General features: G+C 44.6%; 1 long non-coding RNA gene across 1 annotated transcript in view; it reads right to left on the bottom strand.

The window, feature by feature from the left end:
* Positions 1-7364: 7364 nt before the first annotated feature.
* Positions 7365-9315, bottom strand: part of LOC121694373 — a 20044-nt gene continuing 18093 nt past the window's right edge. Inside the window, exon 5 of the long non-coding RNA XR_006025737.1 lies at positions 7365-7438. This is a non-coding gene — a long non-coding RNA (uncharacterized LOC121694373). The remainder of the gene's footprint in view (positions 7439-9315) is intronic.

Here is a 9315-nt window from a genome sequence, read left to right as displayed (position 1 = left end):
TCACCGGTTTCAAAAAAACCAGCGTTGTGTAGACGGCCCCTAAATGTAGATTCAGTAATTCCGGAGCTGTCCATCAGAGAGAGAGGCTGTCAATCAACATCGCAAACGCAACTCATCTCATATTAACATTAGCCATCAAACTACTACTCTCTCATCTTTCTTTTCATCATCTAAACACACACACACACACAAACCCACAATGGCATAGCATGGAATGTCTATATGTTCACGTCGGAGTATGTAAATGTGTCTGTGTGTGTGTGTGTGTTTGTCACCAGAGTCACATCACAGAGATCTAACATTCTTTCAACAGCTGCATTGTTTGTGTTTGTGATGGTTACAAGGTTTTGTTTTTTTGCATTGGAGGCACCCTGTACAAGGTTAAGAAGAAAAGAAAGTTGTATTGGGTTCAGCAAAAATGGCCATCTGGAAAACAAAAAAAAAAGCAATGGATCCTGAGGCTTTTCGGGGAAGTCAAATCAAAATATGTGTTTTATAAGCTGGTCAAGGGTATTGTGGTCACTTCAGTATGGGGGGTAGCAGGGCTGCAGTGTGCGGGTGGGGAGGATGGGCAAGTCATTTGTAAGAAATGGAGTAGTGTGCTGAAGGATGGTCTGTATGTTGCAGGGTCTGTTGTGTGGGTTTAGTCTGATGCTGGAACACTTGTTTTGAAGCATGTAAACACCTAAATATTGGTTTCATAAAGGGGTGTCAAGCCTATCTCTCTTTCTACCCATCTCTCTCTCTCTTCTCATCGACACATACACACACACACACACACACGTACACTGGACCATTTCAGCAGAATTTTTTTAAGTGATCTTTCATTCAGTTGCCCTCCCTTCTATCCCCCCCTCTCTCCCTCCCTTCCTCTCTGTCTCATCTGTATCTCTCTCTCTCTCCCTCCCTCTCTCTCTCTCTCTCTCTTTCTCTCTCCATCTCTCTGTTGGGTAATTCAGCCACGTGCGGGTCGTGTCTGGTCTTGTGCAGTGGTCCAGACTGACCTCTATACTAGTTGCAGTGTGTGTGTGCATGTGTGTGTGCATGTGTGTGTGATTCCGCTGGGCACAGCCTGGCCGCTGAGTGACCGCCTGCCTGGACACAGAATCAGACATACCTCTGCAGGAAGCAGTCCCCATGTCTGCCTGTCTGTCTGTCCAGCCACACACACTCACACACGCGCGCGCACACGCACACACACATACACACGTGCATATACACACACATGCACATACACATATACACACACGCATGCGCACACACACGTGCACACGCGCACACACACACACACACACACGTGCATATACACACACATGTACATACACATATACACACACACGCATGCGCACACACACGTGCACACACACACACACACATGCACATACACATATACACACACACACGCATGCACACACACATACACACATGGCTGTTCAGCTCCTACATGCATTAGAGCTGAACTGTCCTCCCTTTTGCCCTCCCTTTCAGACTGTAGATATAAGGAGTAAATCAAACACACACACACACACACACTGAGTCAGGCTTGAGGTCAGACAGGCAGCGTGTCAGCACTGGCTGCCAGTGGAACATTCTGGACTCCTGAGCAGGGCACTCTGGGATGTCTGGTATCACACACCCACACACACACACAATCACATACTGCAGCCAAGATCTCAGACCAAACAGAATACTTGCACTTGAACCAGCATACTCATATTTGGAGAAGATACACACATTAAAGCTGCATCTCTTATGAGCCGTTTTATGTTATGACCCAGGCTTGCATATGAACGGAGACCAGACCAGTTTTAACAAATAAAGGTAATTATATGAGCCAAGATGTGTAGGGGATGTGGGACCTGGTAAAGAATGGAATTAGTGAATGGAATGTCAGCAGGCAAACAGAGTGAGAATGTAGAATGTTGTGTTGTTCTAATGCGCTGGCTTTGTTGGTGTAAGAGTAAGTATCTACTGTGCAAATCAGTATGTATGCTGGTCTAGAGAGCATCTATGTGATTAACTATTTGATTATGAATAACGAGCAAAACTAAGAATATCATCTAAGAATAGTTATATTTAAACCAGCAAAGCCACATCTAAGAATAGTTATATTTAAACCAGCAAAGACAACTCATCTAAGAATAGTATTTAACACCCAACTTTACAGACAAACATTACTATTAATCCTAACTCGTCTAAGAATAGTTATGTAACACCCAACACATTACTATTAATCCTTTTATTCCTCAATATTCTATGGGCCAGATGTAAGTACATTTGCAAACGTACATTTTCTTATTGACGCATTTAACTGCAATTTGGATTAACACCTGCTTTTACAAGGCGGAAGTATTTTGGCGCAGAATAGACGTGTGCTTTCACAGGCAGTTTTTGTCATACGGCGGAATACATAATTAGGCGCTCTTTACGCTTCCCCTCCCATCACTTTACGGCAAAGTCAAACTTTCCCCTTGACCCTCCCATGAATGCATATGCATGACACGGAAAAACGCAGTTTGCCATTTTCAGCTCCCGTGACAGGCAGTCTGCGCTTTTACTTCAGTGCGGCTTGTTTGTACATACCTCGCCATGATTTTACATGCACGTTGCGAAACAAATACCGCAAAAGCCGGTATTTGCTGGTGGCCGCAAAAGTATTAGTACATCTGCCCCTCTGTGTTTCAGTGTTATTCTACAAGTTACTATGCACTGAGTAAAATGCAATATGCATTGAACTGAATTGAAATTGAGAGGGAGAGAGAGAGAGAGCAAACAGAGAAAGAAGAGAGAGCGGCAGAGAGAGAGAGTGTGTGTGTGTGTGTGTGTGTGTTTGGAGAGAACAAGGTCTTTAATCCGTGTGGCCTGAGGGCTCTTATCTGCTCCTTGTTAGTCTGATCAAACAGCAGGAGTCTGTTATCTCATCTACATCACTGAACAACCTGTGCTATCGCAATACTACGTTTGGGCTTATCACTCTCTCTCTCTCTCTCTCTCTCTCTCTCTCTCTCTTACACACACACACACACACACACAGAGAGACACTCACACACACGCACACACACACACACACACACACACACATAAAACTCCTATGAGACATTAGGCTGAGGAAGAGGGCTGATCCTGCCATCACAAATCTGAAATATCTAACATGAGTTAGAAGTCCTATCCTATTAATCACCTCTCTCTCTCTGTGTCACACACTCACTCACACACACACACGCACACACACACACAAAACTCCTATGAGACATGAGGCTGAGGATGAGGGCTGATCCTGCCATCACAAATCTGAAATATCTAACATGAGTTAGAAGTCATATCATTTTACTCTCCTTTCTCTCTCTCTCTCTCTCTGTCACACACTCACACACACACACATACTCACACATACACACACACTCACACACAGACACACACACACACACACACACACTGAACATAACATGGCAGAAGTGCAGAGGGCTTTCAGAAGTGTGAATATGAATCAGCATTGGCCTATAGCAGGCCCATAGTGACAGGACTGCATACTTCACCCTGTGGCCTAGGACATGCAGATGGCCATGCAGCACACACTGTGCTCTCTCTGTTAGACATAAAGGATGGTCGTGTGTGTGTGTGTGTGCACGAGTGCATACATGCATAAATGTGTGTGTCTGTGTGTGTGTGTGTGAGCTGGGACATGCAGTTTGCCATGCGGCCTATACTGCGTGCCCTCTCTCTTAAACATAGAGGGTGGTCGTGTGTGTGTGTGTGTGCATGCTCGTGTGAGTGTGTGCATGCGTGTGTGAGTGTGTGCACGAGTGCATACATGCATATAGTTGTTTGTGTGTGTGTGTATGTGTGTCTCCACACTCTAAACCCGAACTAGTTGTCATTACTAGAAAATTGCGTGGAAACCGATTGCCTTAAACCATTCTAGTTTTTACAAAACATAAAACTAAACAGGTTTAGTTGTGTCAACTAACAACCTTATGTTGATGCTGTAGACAAATTAAGCTTAGATTAGTAGTCTTTACTCAAAATCTTTAGTTCACTTAAATTATTGTTTCAGAAGTTGCAGTTGTATAAAAAATAACTTAAAATGCATGTTAAAAAGCTCATTAAAATATGAACTAAGTTCTGTAGAAAGGCCTATTGTTTTTTATTTTAAGATTAGGCTACTGTATTAATTTAATTGTTTTATTAAAAATTGAAGAGAAATTCATCACAATATATAGGAATGCCTTTTATTATTGATAAAACATGAACAAACCACATTTAAACTCATAAATATTCCACATCCACTGTAGATGAAGAACCTATATAAAAAAAAGATGAAGAACCTATAAAAAAGAACATAAGAAAACAAACTTTTAGTTCATGTTCATTTACTCAGTTGAAATAAAAGTTTGCTATATCACCTATGAATGCAACAAATGGGTAAAAAGTGAATGGACATCGGCTAACATTAGCCAAAAGCTAACCAACATGTGCTGCTATGGTTAGCTAAAACTGTCTACAGACAGAAACACCAATTTCAATGATAAAGTCTGAATTAAACTAAGTAGCACCAAGACAAGTATATTTACACAAAAACATATGTGATATTGTTATAATCTGCCATACACACCCATTGGAAGGTAGCTACCATGAGCTAACCGTCCGAAAAACTACTAGCATGCTAACAACGAAGCTAATGTTACCTTAGTTTTCTCAGGTTGTAAGTTAATCACATAAACAAACATTTAGCTAACTATTGGTCAAACTGAACATAATTTTCGGTTATTTCATCAGAATTTAAAATTTTCAACAAGTTCATCAGAAAATTCACCCACCATTTAATGTAGCAGCACGACGCATGGAGTCATTCATGTCTCTGTGTGGACTGAGAAGCAGGAGTAATGGTTGATGGGCAGAATTTTTATTAGACCCCTCCTCTGCCTTGCAAAAACAATATTTATCGTTGTCTCTGCTTAACATGATCAGTGCATTGTATATTTCACTTAAATAGTACAATCAACTAATTTCTTTTAGTTATGACATAGAGTTTTCACAAAACACACAAACATTAGTAGTGACCACCTAACATATTTATTACAACTAAATCTGGGTTTAGAGTGCATGTGTGAATATATGTGTGCATGTGTGTGTGCATGCATCGAATTATGTGTGTGTGTGTGTGTGTGTGTGTGCTAGAGACCTTACTCAGCACTCTTGTCAGCAGCTTTTCGTATCAGTGACGTGCTCCAAACCAATCAGACGTGGCCCGTGCAGACGCGACTCGTTATCAGCTGGTGAGTCATGTGATTATGGGTGTCTTATCGCCGCAGGCAGCGCCAGGAGTGATGACTTGTGGCTCCGAATCTGTGTCACCCCGTTAGCTCAGGGTCAAAGAGCAGCAGAGCTCATAGAGCGTGAACCAGAGGCGTCAGCCAATCGACAGCAGAACTCGTTAACCCACTGCTCCTGTCCAGCCCAATCTCAGGGGACTGCAGCTGGACACTGGAACATACATGGAACTCTGTGTGTGTGTGTGTGTGTGTCTGTGTGTGTGAGAGAGAGAGAAAGAGAGAGAGAGTGAGAGAAAGTGTGTCCCTGTGTTTGCAGGTATGCATGTATTTGTGTGCATGTGTGTGAGGGGAGGTGTGTGTCTGTCTGTGTGTGTGTGTGTGTGTGTGTGTGTGTCCGAACTCCTGAGGTGAACAGCACACTGAACCTCTCGATGAAAGTCCAGCTGAAATGTGCACATTAATGAGACAAAGGTGAGGGGTGACCCACAGAACCAATCAGTTCTCCCTGGTTACCGTGGTTACTGGCAGCTGCGCTCCGCTTCGCTGATGAAACCTTCTGGCCAGGCCACAGCAAATCACATGGACCACACTCAAATATTAGCACACAGCACCAGGACACTGACTCAGCAGTGTGTGTGTGTGTGTGTGTTTGTTTTACCTGGCTAGAACACTGCACAATATGATATTTCTTCATAAAGGCACTGGTCTCTAAGCATTTAACAAGTCTAAACACACTCTCACACTGAAACCTCATCTTTGATGGGGAGACAGAGGGAGAGAGGAGAGAGAAAGAGAGAGAGACAGGGAGAGAGAAAAAGAGATAGAGAGAGATAGGGAGAGAGAGAGATAGGGAGAGAGAGAGAAATGACCCCTTTGTCTCGAGCTGATGATGAAAGATCCAACGCTGCACAAGGCAAACATTTCACCTACATAGTGGTCACGGAGGCGACAGAGCACCCGCACACTGGCACGCACACTTTACTCTTTACACAGCGGCAGGTACGTGTAGGAGCAATGGAAGGAGGCAAGTGAAGTAATATTTTAGTGTGTGTGTGTGTGCGTGCAAGCGTGTGTGTGTTTGCATGTGTGCGTGCATGCATGTGTGTGTGTGTGTGTGCAAGCGTGTGTGTGTTTGCATGTGTGCGTGTGTGTCTGTGCGTGTGTGCGTGCATGCATGTGTGTGTGTGCAAGCGTGTGTGTGTTTGCATGTGTGCGTGTGTGTCTGTGCGTGCATGCGTGTGTGTGTGCGTGTGTGTGTGTGTGCGTATGTGTGTGCGCATGTTTGCTCACTTTAATTAAATATGGAGGTGTGATGTGCTGTGAGTCATGCAAACCCCAGCTGCACCAGAGGAACAGAAATAATATGAGGTAACACACACACCTTCACATCATACACACACACACACACACGTTCACATCATACACACACACATACACACACCTTCACATCATACACACACACACACACACGTTCACATCATACACACACACACACACGTTCACATCATACACACACACACACACACACACACACACACACGTTCACATCATACACACACACATACACCTTCACATCATACTCACACACACACACACATACACCTTCACATCATACACACACACACGTTCACATCATACACACACACACACACACATACACCTTCACATCATACACAGACACACACACATACACGTTCACATCATACACACACACACATACACGTTCACATCATACACACACACACACACCTTCACATCACACACACACACACACACACACACACGTTCACATCACAAACACACACACACACCTTCACATCACACACACAAACAAACACACACACACACACAAGACATACGCCCATGCTCTGGTAGCGCTTGGCAGTTTATTCCACGTTCCATGGAGGAGCCTAGCAGCCAAGAGGTAACATAAGCCTTTAAGGGAGCATTTAAGTGGGTGGGAGCAGACCCAGCCAGCATCAGTGACTTGAATTTGATACAGGCAACTAAGGTTAGCCTTTGGAGCTCATTGAACAAAAGGGTAATGTGTTAATTGAAAATCGATGTGTTCTTGGTTATCAGTAGCACAAGGCCGTAGTCATGATGTCAACATTGAGGGGGACCAAATCTGTGGTGGGGTCTGAGGGACCCTCAAACAGAATTTCCTACCATGCAAAAATATTATTAAAAATCACAAACAAGTCGTTAGTTAGGTCAGTCAATTAGGTTATTCCAAACTTTTGACGAACATAGGCATGGCATGGATGGATTATGAACCCCCCCCCCGGGTAGTTTTGTGAAAAGAGAAGGGTGGAGAAGAAGCAACTTCACACAGAGGCTTGGGCTTCAGGGCCCCCTGAGCTCTTGGGCCCAGTAAGCCCATTCAGTGATCCATCCCTGGACCCGTGACTCCATTTGTGTTCAAAATGTATACTTTAAAAGAAATTACAAACTAGAGTATCTTATGATAACCTCTATATTACACAGAATGTGGTTCTTTGACTTATTACTTACACCTGAAGATTTTTTTAAACTAAGGCTTAGACTCATAGGTTTGGAGCCTAATAAGATTTTGTCTTTAAATTTAGATTTTATTATGCTGGCGGTTAATCACACAATTTTAACGTAGTTTGAAAGGGACAGGATTCAGGAATAGGCTACTAAGACAGGCCCCTCTTCTGTCTGACTCACCTCATGTTACCCCTGTATGCATTATAGACTGGCTTCTGACAGAAATTCGGCTACATTTTGGCCTACTACAGCCACTAGGCCTACTACAGCCTTTAATTGGTGATTGGAGTTGCAAATTCCTTTCTTTGGTTATTGTCCGCGATTCACATTAACTGTAGGCTATCACGTATTGTAAACGATTTTTTCAACTTGTGTGCCGTCGCCACATTTCACGTTTTGCCTGCATGGATGTGCGATTGAGTGCGATTGGAAAATCACCAGGACAAACCACTCAGGGGTGTAGGCTACTCTGGAACCATAGGTCACTAATTTGTGCGTTATTTACGTTTGATTACATTTCAGATGCGTGTTGGTTTCCTGTAGGCCTAGTATAGCGCTTTATTCTTTCTTTATTTTTCTATGTCCGTATATTGGGGGGGACATTTTGGTCGTATTTGAATATTGGGGGGGACACGTCCCCCTCAATGTCTATGGTGACTACGGCCGTGCAGTAGCAGTTTCACCGCACAAGCTGTAAGGCCCGTGAGGAGAGCTTGGCAGTTGTTGAGGTGAGAGATAACCATGGCCATGGCAGTGATATGAGAAACCAAGTGAGTGGATAATCGGGCCCAACAAGGTGGTGTACATGGCAAAGAGAAGGGGCTCCAGCACTGAGCCTTGGGGCACCTCTGAGACAAGGAAGTGAGATGAAGGGCCCCAGCACTGAGCCTTGGGGCACCTCTGAGACAAGGAAGTGAGATGAAGGGGCCCCAGCACTGAGCCTTGGCGCACCTCTGAGACAAAGAAGTGAGATGAAGGGGCCCCAGCACTGAGCCCTGGGGCACCTCTGAGACAAGGAAGTGAGATGAAGGGGCCCCAGCACTGAGCCTTGGCGCACCCCAGTGGCGAGGCGGCGAGATGTGGACGAGCATCCGAGCCTCGGGGCACCCCTGAGACGAGGCAGTGAGATGCAAACATTTGTCGTAGCCATGACACATTAAACAATCACCCGGTGAGGTATGATTCAAAAAGCGCACTTTGCCTGTCATGCCCATATTTGGGAGTAGGGATAGTAGGATGTGGCAGGTGACTGTGACAGCAGCTGATTGGTCAAGCAAGATGAGAACTGGGGACCGAGCTGCTGCTGTGGCAGACTTTAAGGCTTCTGTCACAGACAACAGAGGCGTCTCGGTGGAGAGTGTGTGTGTGTGTGTTTGTGTGTGTGTGCTTCTGTCACAGACAACAGAGCCGTCTCGGTGGAGTGTGTGTGTGTGTGTGCTTCTGTCACAGACAACAGAGCCGCTTCGGTGGAGTGTGTGTGTGTGTGTGTGTGTGTGTGTGTGTGTGTGTGTGTGTGTGCGTGCTTCTGTCA

This window comes from Alosa sapidissima, chromosome 20 (genome assembly GCF_018492685.1).
Source record: "Alosa sapidissima isolate fAloSap1 chromosome 20, fAloSap1.pri, whole genome shotgun sequence".
Lineage (NCBI taxonomy): Eukaryota > Metazoa > Chordata > Actinopteri > Clupeiformes > Clupeidae > Alosa > Alosa sapidissima.
Note: the sequence above shows the minus strand (reverse complement) of the source record. Positions and strands in the feature narration are given on the sequence as shown.